At 54.0% G+C, this 12,052-nt stretch overlaps 1 long non-coding RNA gene across 1 annotated transcript in view; it reads left to right on the forward strand.

Moving 5' to 3' along the window:
- The window catches only part of LOC136790793 (uncharacterized), a 42,812-nt gene that overhangs the window by 8,293 nt on the left and 22,467 nt on the right, over positions 1 to 12,052 (forward strand). Inside the window, exon 2 of the long non-coding RNA XR_010831383.1 lies at positions 4,791 to 4,971. This is a non-coding gene — a long non-coding RNA (uncharacterized lncRNA). The remainder of the gene's footprint in view (positions 1 to 4,790; positions 4,972 to 12,052) is intronic.

Consider the following 12,052-nt stretch of genomic DNA (forward strand, 5'->3'; position numbering starts at 1 on the left):
TGCATGCATGGTGGGGGAGAGCCGGCCTGGCCTGTTTATTCTTAACGCTCTGCATTATCTCCATTAATAATGCCACCTCTGCCTCACATGCTAATTAAGACTCAAGATTGTTAATGTAATAGGGAATTTGGGCAGAGACCACACAAGACTGGCGGGATTAAGTTAACCTTATGGACTGTTAATGGATCTCCTGGAGGGGCATTTCTGCCTAATGAGTATCCAGCTTGAATGGTAATCAGGGTCTTGCTCTGCCTGCTCAGCAGGGACCTTCAGCTGGAGGATGGGGAAAGGCACGGGCAGGAGCTGCTCACGGGGAAAGGGGGGAGGATGAGGAGGGGAGAAAGGAGCTCCGGGCTGGGGGAGAGACCTTAGGGTGAGGGAAGAGCTGAGGCAAATGGTGGAGGAGCTCCAAGCTGAGAGAGGAGCAGAAATGATGGTTTTGCTGCACTTGGGGAGCCCCAAGTGGCTGCTGTGGCTGGCCCGCACTGGTTGTGTTAAATTTTAACACAAAGCGCTGTTTTTCCTGGTCATGATTTCCAGCACTGAAAAGGTCACCCAAACTGCCTCAGCTACGTGCAGGGATCCTCTCTGAGAAAACCAAAACCAACAACAAAAACCACCTGGGGAGATCCTGGCCTGGCTCCCAGACACCTGCACCATGGGTCTGGAGAATCAACGAGATGGACCTTCTCTTGTACGGTGTGGGGAAAACATTGGGGAACGGATGGGATGTGCCACTGAGCTCTCTTATTTATAAGGAATTCATTGTCTTGCTGGTGAGCAACAAGGCGAAAGGCTGGGTCTCTGTTCAGAGGAAACCTGGGAACAAAGTAAAGGAGACAGAATTGAGTTTGGAGGCTTTCAGCATGCAGTGTTGGGTGAAATTTGGGGATATCAGTTTGGTGGATGGATTTTCACATCTGGCTCCTGTGTGCTAGTTTTGTTCTCCACAGGGGATGGGAGCAGAATGGGACACGGGGCAAAGGCAAAGCCCGAAATGGAGGCCGATCACTTGTAGTTTAATTTGGGGAATTATTTAGACCATCCCTCGAACAAATATATATAGCTCAGGGTATGGTGTTTGGGAGGAAGGTAGTGATCTGCAGAACTGGTTAAAGGAATAAAGAAATGGCTTATTTATTATTTACTTATTTTATTTATTTATTTTTTCTTGATAAAGCCCATTGCCCCAGGACGTCCTCCCAGTGGGCAGGCTCCGTGCTTTGGATCCCAGCTGGGAGGTTGCTCAGTACATCTGGGATCTGGCCCTAGGTTTAGCCTTACGAAGTGGGAGCAGTGGCAGAGCAGCCAAGACATGTCCCTTTGGCTCTGGAGGCATGAACTTGAGCTGGGCTGATTGCAATTGGCGCAAAATGTTTCCTGCACCAATCCCAGCTGTGGGTGATGCTGGCTGGGGAATTGAAAATCAGTCAGGTATGACTGCAGGAGTCACTTTATATTCTCAGATACAGGGACTGCTGTCTCCTGACTGTACCTTGGGCTGTCTTACCTGAGCTGTCTCAGCTTTAGATGGCCCAGGGACTGGATGTGAACCTCGAGTCTGCTTTGTGGTGGAAATTCAGGGTTTGGGTGAAGGCTCGCGATGCAGTTCCTGGGGGCTGGAAATGGGTGCCAAGGATGTGGAAAGGGAATGGGTTCAGTTCAGGTTGCCCAGCGAGGTTTTCCTTCCTTTTCTGGCTCTTGGTATGGGAAGATACCGGGGAACTGCAAGGAAGGGAGTTCCCTTGCTGTGTGTTGCTGTGTGGGAGTCGGTTCCCGGGGCAGAGTACGCTGCTGCCAGTGAGCGAGGGGAACCGAGGGAAGGCGAGAAAGGAGAAGCAGAGACCCGGAGGAGAGGCAGCGCAGGAGCCAGACAGACTCTTCCACCCAGAGAGGGATCCCTTCTCTGCGGACGTGAGCACACCCAAGGGGGCACGTGGCACAGTTCTGTGTGCACTTGTAGCATCACATGGATGCTCAAGCTGCAGATGTACACTAACACGGTTAGTGTATAGAGGCTGCCTGCAGGAAATGCTCACGCACACATGCACAAACATGGTCACACCACTCCCCGTGATTCCTGCATACCCACGTGCACGCGTGGCACCACGTTGTCCCTCTTGTCCCCTTCCAGCATTGGCTCACACTCATGGGAACAGTGACTGAGGCACATTTTTGCATCTTCCAGGTCTCCTTGCTCGCCAGCACAAAGCAGGTATGTGAGGATGAGGCAAAACATATCCTTTAGAGATGAACAAGACGAACACCATGCAGATGTACATGTGCAAACACTCATGCACATCCCCCTTGCTCCTGTTCACCCTGCTCCCTCTTTCCCTTGCTGCTTGTTCAGCCCATCGTGGTGCTGCTTTCATGCCCCTGAAGCGCAGGAGCAGATGGTTTGGAGGCCAGTTTAGGACGATGGTTCCCCTTTCCACCAACAGCTCTCTTCAGCTTCTTAGCCCAGTGCTAAGTATCTCAGCGATGAAGATCCTCCTTGCCTACCCACACACGACACCTCCGTGTCACCTCCCAGCTCCTATCAGAAACCCTGAGGCCGAAGCCCTCTTTAAATCACCCTCCTGACAGCGCTTTAACCCAAGAGGCACTTAAGGCCGCGGTGGCTTTTCCACCTTCAGCAGCACATGTTAGCTCTGACAAAATGAGGCAGCTCCTGCTCCGCTCCGCTCTGTACACGTGCCTTGCTGAGGCCCAAAAGGCTCTCGCTTGTCCCCTTTCAGCCTGCATTATTCATCTCCTGTAATGCACAATTGATGTTTGTGGGCAGAGGCGAGCAGGTACAGCTGAGCACAACGGAGAGGAAACGCCAGCCCTTGCAGGCAGAGATTGCCCGGCTGCATGGGCCAAGTTGAGACGAGGGAGAGGAAATACTCACCCTTTTGCAGGCACTTCTGAAAGGTAAATGGTGGTGGCGGAAGAGGGTCATGCTGGAGGGGTCGAGGCGGTGCTGGGGGCTTCCCCACAGCTTTTTTTTTCCTGGCTCCTCGTGCGCTGCCGCCCGCAGGTGTGAGCAGTGCGTGTGGTGCGTGCGTGGGAAGGTGGGAGCGCGCCCGGGGAGGTGTGAAGTAGGTGGCTCTGGGCAGCGTGCGTGGCTGAGTAACGTTGGGGAGGGTGCGTTTGCATGTGGTGGTGGGGAGGCTGGGGGGTGTTTTGTGAAGAGACATGGAATCTGGTGCGTGTGTGTGTGTGTGAGGGCAGGTAGCCGGCACCAGTCAATTTCAGAGCACTCGGGGCTGGTGGGACCTCGCACTCTTCTTTGCACACAAATTACGCACATCAGAAGAAAGGAGGAAGGGAGAAGGGATGAGCATTTCACAAGCTCTCTGCTCCACCGACTTTGCCCCAAGGAGCTGCAGCCCATGTCAGTGGACAGACACTTGGGCTTTGCTGGGAGGTGGTGGGGCAGGAAGAACTAGAGAAAGCGCAGAAAAAGGAAGATTTGGGGGATGGAGGCAGTAGGTGTGCGTGTGTGCACGCGTGCAGGTGCACAGCACGATGCAGCTGTCTCCAAAGTGAGTTCCAGCTTCCCAACTTCCAAGGATGTTATTATTTTTTTTGGTGAGTGGTGCCGGCTGTCTGCGTTTCGTGTGTAGTTTGTGTTTGCCTGCCTGTGCTGGATGTTGATGAGTATTTGTGTTTTCCATGTGACAGAATATGGCTGGTGTTTGATGATGCTGGGGCTAGCGTTTAGGATCCAGAAGGATGGTTTGCCACTGTGTGGGCTGAGTTAGGTAGGTAACAGTGTCTGATGCTATCAGCCTGTGTGCTGCAGGCAATTTGTAAGCATAGTATACCCGTGTGTGATATGCAGCCAGCGGTGCTTGCTTGACTTATGTTCCTAAATGTGTCGGGATGTTTTATGTGCTTTTGTTTTCATATTGATGGGTGCGCTGTGATATACTGGTGTGCCGCTTGCTGCGATGTAGATGTGTGTGTGTGTGTAGATGGCAGTATTTCTGGTATTGGTACAGAGGTGGGTTTATTAAGTGACGTGTTTCTGTGCGGTGAAAATTATGGATAAGTGGTCAGGGGGTTTTGTGTGGTATAGATATGTTCAGGAATTCAGCGTGCAGGGGCCAGCGTTCACTCTGCCACGCAGAAAGGCTGCTGCTGCGTGCTCCGGAGTGGCGGCACAGGCTGCGTGTGGCTGATGTGGCTGTGTGGTGGTTGTCTGAAAGGTCAGAGGCATGCCCAAACAGCTGTGCAGCCCCATCGGTGTGGCACACGTGAAGGAGAGAAGCCAACACTTTGCTCTTTTGGGGGGGGGCTGAGTTGGTGGGGGATCCGTGCAAGGTGGCGTGGCAGGGGTGGGATGCTGGGGGGTGCGAGTGCCACTCGCAGTGGCAGGGTGCGAGCGTGAGGAGAGCCCGCGGGGGGCACCTCGGGTGGGAGGCTGTGCGTCTGCCAGCCTGGCCCCTGGGGATGCAGGCCGCCCTGTCTCCATCCTCCAAACCCCTTTCCGTCGGTCTGTCTGCCTGCTCTGCTGCCCGTGTCCAGCTGCCTGCTCCCACACCGTCTCCTCCGCCCCGGCTCGCTCGCACCCCACGCTGCCTGTGGACTCAGCAGCTGTGCATCTCTCCGTCCCTCCCACACACGCACATTCGCACACACACACACACCCTGGATCTTCATCTGTGGTATATTCAGTTGCCATTGGAAACCTAAGAAAGAAGTGAATCTACCCTCCAAGTCTTAAGCTGGTGTTTTTTTCTTTCTTTTTTTTTTTTTTTTTTTTTTTTCCTCCCTTTTCTCCTCTCCTCTCCTCGCAGAAGGCGAAGTCTTTCGCGATGAATCCCCGGCAGCTTCGATCGAGCGGTGAGCTGGAGCACCTACCCGCAGGCCACTCCTCGATGTGACTGCACGGAGGCCTTCGCCAGCGCTCGGAGAGGCGAGCAGAGCTGTGGATTTACCTCCCGCGCACCCACGTCCCCCCAGCACGGGCACTGCCAGGTAAGCGAGCCCTGGCTCGGCTGCCTGCATCCATCTCCCCCCTGCTTGTTCCCCAGAGGTGCGAGGGAGGGGAGAGGCAGGGGATTCTGCCACACCACGGCTGAAGCCCCAGCGTCCCACGGCCACCCCGCAGCGAGGAGCTGCTCTCCCCCCCTCCGGCCCCCTTTTCCCCCGCATGCATCTGCGGGGCGGGGAGGCTCGCGATGGAAACGCTGCGGGGTCGCTGCGCGGGGTCCTGAGCCTCTTCCCCTCCTTCCTCACCCTTCTCTTTGCGCACACACCTGTCTGCTCCTCTCCCCGTGACATTTTTCCTCCTGGTTTCTGGGGAGAACGGGCAGCCGGGCTGATGCTGCAGAGAGGCGGCGGAGGAGGAGGCTGCTCCAACCCAGAACGGCCGGGCTCTGCCAGCAGGGCCTGGGTCCCCTCGGGGGCTCATCCTGCCACAGGGCATCACGCTGCCGGCTGTGGGGCAGGCGGGGGGGGGGCCCCCCTCCCTCACTTCCTTGGCTCACGGGTATTTTGGGTATTTTGGGCATCCCCGTTCCCCGCGGAGGGCGCTGGCCTCCATTTCCCTGCCCGGTACCTCCTCTGGTACCCGGCCCAGCCTGGCACTGCTTTTGGATGCTCTCTGTCCCTGCTTATCTGCTGTCCCCTGGTGCTCCTGCCTGGCTGCAAGGGATGTTTTCCTGCTGGAGCCTGCGTGTTTCATAAGCCGGCAACGCCACCTGCCCTGCACAGGCAGCAAAGGGGCCCTGTGCCCAGCCTGACCCAGTTTGGGGTGCAAAGCTTGGGGGGGGGCTGCACCTGAGCAGGCCGCCCACTGCCAGGACAGCCCTTGGTGCCCCCTACCACCGGTGAAGGCAGGATGATCAGCTGTGCTATTTCCACGCACTATTTTTGTGCTGTGGCATGAGGAAAGGAAGGGAGTGAGGAGCAGCTCTTTCTCCCCCTGCCTGGGCAGGCCCAGGAGGGAAGGTTTGGGGGGTTTTGGAGTGGAGGTTTGGGGGTTCACACCTGGCAGGCTGTGGTGTCAGGCTCTGCGCAGATGTTCCTCATTTTTCTGAGTCAGATTTTGGGGCTGCACTGTTTTTCCTTGGGGAAGGGGCCACTAGCCCCCCACAGATGCCCGTTGACGGTGCCCCCTCTCTGGCCACCCCGTCACCTCCCTCTCCACTCCCATCCGGTGGCGCTGGCTGTTCCTCTTCCTCTTTTCGGGTACCTCCGTGCTGCCTGTCCCTTCTTCAGCATCACCCCTTCTTCCCTCCCTCTCCACTCCTCTTCCTTCCTCGTGACCGCGCGGTTGTGCTCGGCGTCGTTACTGGGGGGTTTGCAGAAAGCAGGCTCCTCCCGGATGGAGCCTTTTTGGCGTTGGTTAAATCCCTCAGCCCTCTCGGGGCATGGCTTTGGCATGGACTCGGGGCGGACGAGACAATAAATCCAGCTCTAGGGAGCTCGGTATCAGGTCAAAAGTGCTGCGGCTACGTGGTGGAAAATGCTGATCCAATATGAACTCACTCCGCCGGTTCAGATTTGTTTAGAAAACAAAGTTGGCTTAACTGTGTGCTGGCAAGGTTTGCGTTGCGTTGGGTGTTATACGTCTGCACCGCTCTGGCTTGATGCTGGCTCCGGTGTTGTTTGTCCTTCCACACCTGGCACGCGCTCCAGACAGTGTGTGCGCACTGGAGGATTTGACAGATGCAATGGCACATGGCAGCCAGCCCGCTCCAGTCCCTCCTGTCGGGAGAGGTGGCTGGAAAAGGGGCTGAACTGCAGCGTTAGCAGCGAGCAAGCCCCGTCCCACCCCGAGAACCTGATTCCTCAACACCCCACCACGGCCCACGCCTGGGGCTGGAGTGGCAGCATCGTTCCTCAGGAGCATGGTGGCAGAAAAATGGGTCACACCATGGGCAGGACAGCCCCACAGGGGACAGGTGCTTGCTTGGGACAGTGCGGGCGCAAACCTTTACTGCTGCGTTGCGGGGGCTTTTTGCAGACCTGCCACTTGGGGGCTTAGTTGCTGAGGGTTAGTTTTGTTTGCAGGTGATGAGTGGTTCACCTGGTGCTTGTGCGTGGATGTGTTCAATCTAGTGACAAGGAGTATTTACCGACCAGGTTTTGCAGCATGCTTTCCTCTAAAGCCCAGCAGGATGAGCTACTGGGGGGCTCCTGAAATCCTGATCCCAGCGAGATTGCCGTGATGTGCCTCAGTTTCCCCTACCATTAAGTGGGGAAACCATTTCAGGCTGCAGGGAAGGATGCTGTGGGGAAAGGGAGATGCAGCCCTTCGTGGGGGGCTGGATGCTGGAGGAGAATCTGTAATGCCCGGGGTGCCGTGTGCCAGGGCCGAGGCGGTGATGCACTCAAGCCTCCGTTTGTCTTGGAGGAGAAAGGGAGCTTGTGGCTCGTCACTGTGGAAACAGAGTGGGGATTCAGCGGCGGAGGGCAGGCTCCTCGGCCGGGCCCCCCCGAGCAGCCACGCCGTGCGTCGGCCTGGGTGCCACGGGAGCCAAGGGGACCCTGGTACCGGCTGTGACAGGCGGGTGGCCGTGCCCAGCCCCACGCCTCGCCCCACACACCCCACGGACACTGCTGGGCCTATCCGAGGACGGCCAATGGTGCACACGTGTGACAGAGGAGCTGGGGACTTGTGCTGGGCGGTGGAAGGTGGCCTATCCGGGATACACGTCTTCAGACCGCTTCTGAGAAATATTTATGGCCAAATTACCTCACACAGGCAGTGTCCGCAAGAAGTGAATTCACCAGCTGCAGGAGGCTGAGCTTTCTCCTTAGTTGCCCCATCAGCATCTCCCTTAAGAACGGAATAGCTGCAAGTAAAGAAGAGGAGGTTTAGGGAAGCTGCTTCTCCTCCTTTGCAGAATATTCCTGAGTACACGTGCGTCAGGTAGGGCATGTATACCAGCTCTAACACAGAGTGTGGGCAGGTTTCCTACAGATAATCCGAAAGTGATTTCTGGTGTGAGCCTGGCAGTCTGCAGAAGGCTTCCAGAAACTGCACCGCCCGTCTTGGTTTGCAGACAGGCTTGCAGGTGAAATGCGTGAACATGTGCCCCCAGCTGGGCACACGTTCATCGTGGTGGATCTGGGACACAGACGTGTAGGTGCTGGTTGCCTGTTTTGAGCTTCTTCCCTGTCTCTGTGCTGTAGGATCCATGGGTCGTGTGGCCTGAAGTCAGCGGTGTCAGGGCCATCGGGCTGTGCCCTGATCTGAACTGCCATGCCTTTTAAAGCCAGCCAGCGTGGGGAGAGCTATCGAGAACCAGCCCAGCACAAAGAGAGAAACACTCATGTAATGGGGCTACTTATTTGAGTTCCCCAGCATTTCCCATTGCGTTTCATGTCTTGGGGCTTATTCACAGTTGAAAGGCAATCAATGGAGCTAACAGCCCGGCATTGTTCTGCTCACCTTCTGATTTACTTCCTTTCATCCTTGCTGGGTTTCATCTCCTCCCAGGTTCATGCATCCCCCAGCACTGAGGTCGCTTTCTTTTTATCACACCTTGGGCTCTGTATAATCAAGCTAGCTCTGCTCTTGCCCTGAATCTTCTGGGGTCAAGGTGGAAATCACTATTCATCAAGAGACCCAAACAAATGAGCAAAACTAGCCTGGTCGGTCGGAACAGGGTGGAAGTTATCCAAGAAATCTCACACTGATCAATTCCAGTCACCTCCTGTGTTTAAAGTGACTCAGTATCTCCAATTTTAGGATGTTGCTGGGGAGCTGAATTCTCTTATGATTTCTCTTATATCAGTCGTTCCTACCAACAGTGTTTGTGAGATTCTTTTCCCATATCTGCTTAGATAAGGAACTGTTGGAAACCATGCTGGCAGAATAAAGGGTGCTGGGACAAAGCCAATCATAAAAAAAAATAACAACAAAAAGCCCTCCCACAAAACCTCCCCCGCTTCCCTGAACAATAAGTTATCAAGTCCAGATGGTTAAATCTGAGAGTTTGGAAGGAGCTTAAGTGATTGAGCTGCTAACAAAAATATGCAATCTCTTGTGGGGAAAAAAAAAAAAAAGCTACTGATTCGGGGAATTGCAGAAGACCAAATGTTGTACCTATATTTAAAAAAAAGACTCCAGTGATGATCTGGGGAATTATAGATCAGTAAGCTTTGCATCTGTATCTGGTAAACTGGTGGGGACGATAATTAAAAAACAACACAGAAGACATCTGGAAGACTGTGGTCTGATAGGGCCTAACCAGTGCGGGTTTCAGCAGAGGCAAACTGCGTCTTGCTAATCTCCTACAACTCTTTGAATGTGTCGATAAAGTGATGGATAAAGGAGGACCGATTGATATAATGTGTTTAGACTTCCAAAAGGCTTTTGAAAGATCCTACACAAGAGCTACTGAAGAAGCTAAGCAGTCAGTGAGAGACAAAATATTGACATAGATCAAAAAACTGAGTAGGAGACTGAAAGAATGAGGGGATTAAACAGCCAAGTTTCACCGTGGCAAGAGGTTAATGTGGCCTCCAGGTTCCCTTCCAAATCCCATGTGATTTAGTGCATTGTTTAATGACTTGGAAAGGTGGGAGGAGAGAGACGCTGTGTGAAAATCTGCACATGAGACCAAGTTATTAAGTTAGCTGTGGCCAGGAAAGGTTGTGGGGAACAGCAGGGAAAGAGCTACGTTAAATGGATGTGCTGCTCTCTGGCGAACAAAATGCAGTGATGATACAATCAAAGTCATGGGTGGTGCAGGGCAGACTCTCAACCCCTTCAGACACCCCGAAAGGTCCTGAATGAAGTGTGTGCATATGTGGGCATATGTCAGGGAGCTCACTGCAGAGCTCTGCCCCACGTTCTCCTGCCCCTGAGCAGGTGAAGTAGCTGTTGGCTGCAGAGGTGGTGGGTAGAGAGCGCTTGGTGAGATGGAAAGCCTGATGACACTCCTGAGTGAAGAGATGGGGAGAAGGGGGTTAGACAGCGGGCTGGGAGTGGCTGTTGTACGAATAAAAGAGAGATCTATGAGTACTCTCATCACACCTGAGCGAGGCAATGCACAGTGAAATCACATTGCATGGCATTGAGGTTCATGGAGTTGGTCTATGGAGCTCTGTGTCATGAAATATTGCCAGGACCATGAATTTAACAAGGTCCATAGTTGGCTTGTATATTTTTGTAGAGAGCAGGGATACACAAATGAATTTTAATGAAGGACAAGCCCAGCCTGAACCTTCACGTTCAATCTTCAGAGCCTACATTAACCTGTAATTCCTAGCAGCCGATGGGAAAATGAAAATAGGAGCACATTGTCCTTCAATTGTCTGCCTTGATTTTTTCCACCTTTTTCCACCTAAAAAAAACCTGGTGATGACTTCCATCAGACTCAGTGTGGGTATCTCTGATCTGGAATGGTTGTTCCCTGGTGTATACCTTACCTTAAGAATACTCACTGGGATGTGAGTAGGGAGCTTCTTCATATGTCCTGACTCTTCCTAGCATCACTTGTGTTTGGGAGCATCCCCAGGCTCAGAGAAGAATGGGGTCACATTCTCTCTTCACCTAAACTGGCGTAATCCTGCCAAAGTCAATAGTAAAACAGAGTTTTCAGCCTCGGAGTTTAAACTCAGTTGAAAACCAGACAACACACACACAAATGCAACAACCGCATCAATACTTGAAATCGCTTGAGGTCACAGACCTAAGCTGGAAAGTTTCCAGACATTCCTGGCAGGTTGCCTGTGCTTCCACATCCCGCCTGAGCTGTGGCTGCGGGAAGCACAGCACCAGCATAACCAGGTATTGCAGACTTTCCGTTTGCCAGGCCCAGCAGTCAAATTCTGCTGAGGGTGAGGGGAGGAGGAGGAGAGAAATCTCTGAGCGTATAGGAACTCTGAAGCCTTACCTGATTATTTCCTCTCCTCTTCCGTGCAAAGAGGTGAGTCTGTAAGCACCTTCTCCCTGTCCTACAGAGCTGCCTGCCCAGGAGCACAGTCCCAGTTGTAGAGGTTTGTTACTGAACACTCGATACAGGATGTTGAAGTCACTCACGGCTTGGCTAACTGAGCCTATTCACACACAGAGTTTGGTTTCTAGCTCTTTGTGTGCAGCACACACGAATCTCAGGCTCCTCATTAGTATTTCTCCTTCATGGGCAGCCCACGAGGTGTGAGTGGAGTGACTCCTTGTGCTGGGAAATGTTTTTAAGCCAGGAAAACAAACACTGAGGATCAGCTCCGTGTGCCGCTCTTGGCTGGATCTCTGCGATCTCTTGTATTCTTAGAGCTGTGATTTTTTTTTTTTGGGTAGGTAGCTGAAAGCTACACCCACTGCATCTGATACAGATAGAGTGGGGGCAGCCAGGCTCACGTCCCGGTGCCGAGGAACCTGGGGTCACTGTCACACCTTTCCACGGGGACAAAACCTCCTGCACTGCCAGGGGGAACTCTGGCGGCGTTTCGAAGCCGACATCATCCCAGACCCTGAGAACCTCTGGGGCTGGAGCGACATCTCCAGCACCTCTCCTGCAATCCAGGAGCTCGGGGCTGCGGGGGCTGCGAGACAACTGACGTCACCTCTGCTGCGTGCCAGCAACCCCACGGCTCGAGAGACGGCTTGATCACCGCTACTCCATTACGGCACCTAAAAAGACCTCTGGGATCGGGAGATGATTGCATCTCTCTGCTCCGTTACAGCAGCCGATGAACCTCCGGGGCCAAGGGATAAATGCACCCTCTCTGGAGCGTTACAGCACTCAGAAACCTCGCTCGCTGACTCACAGCTGCCTGCCCACCCCCCCCCCCCCCTCCACCACCTTCAACTTGTCTTTGGCACCCAGCCGCCGTCGCCGCTGAGGTGTAGCTGGATAATCCCGGCACTTTTGCAGTCCCTGCCTGCCTGCAGCGCCAGGATGAGACCCCGATACCTCCTCGCTTGTTGTGGCACAGGGGAACGTCGGCGCGGTGACGCATGTGCTACCCTTTTGTTCTGCCAGAGCAGCAAGGGACCACTGCAGTAAACAACTCCGCTCTTCATACAGCATCTGTGAACCTCTGGTACTGCTCTGCAACGGCAGATGATCTCCTCTTGTATTTTACAGGGTGGGGACTC

This window comes from Anser cygnoides, chromosome 1 (assembly GCF_040182565.1).
Source record: "Anser cygnoides isolate HZ-2024a breed goose chromosome 1, Taihu_goose_T2T_genome, whole genome shotgun sequence".
Classification (NCBI taxonomy): Eukaryota; Metazoa; Chordata; class Aves; order Anseriformes; family Anatidae; genus Anser; species Anser cygnoides.